Source organism: Fulmarus glacialis, unplaced genomic scaffold, assembly GCF_000690835.1.
Source record: "Fulmarus glacialis isolate BGI_N327 unplaced genomic scaffold, ASM69083v1 scaffold17099, whole genome shotgun sequence".
Taxonomy (NCBI): Eukaryota; Metazoa; Chordata; class Aves; order Procellariiformes; family Procellariidae; genus Fulmarus; species Fulmarus glacialis.
The window spans coordinates 27,092-27,371 of record NW_009232789.1 but is presented as its reverse complement, the minus strand read 5'-3'; positions in this window follow the sequence as shown (position 1 = coordinate 27,371).

The window sequence follows — 280 nt, the reverse complement described above, 5'->3', positions numbered from 1 at the left end:
TGGTTATCCCATAGTTCCCTGCAAAGCTTGAAAGCTTCGGCGACCTGCCCTCATCCCAGCAAAATTCTCATAGAATTAGAGCAAGTAATTGATATGTGTGAGTGAACTTCAGATGTGTTAACAGTAAAATGTGTACAGTACATGTTATATATACATATATATATATACACACACACCGTGCTGTCTACCTTGTTTGACTGTCCAAGGATGTCACATTCATCACGGGTCCCAATAAAAACAGAGGCAAATGAGGCATGTGTCTTTTGTACTTCAGTAACTT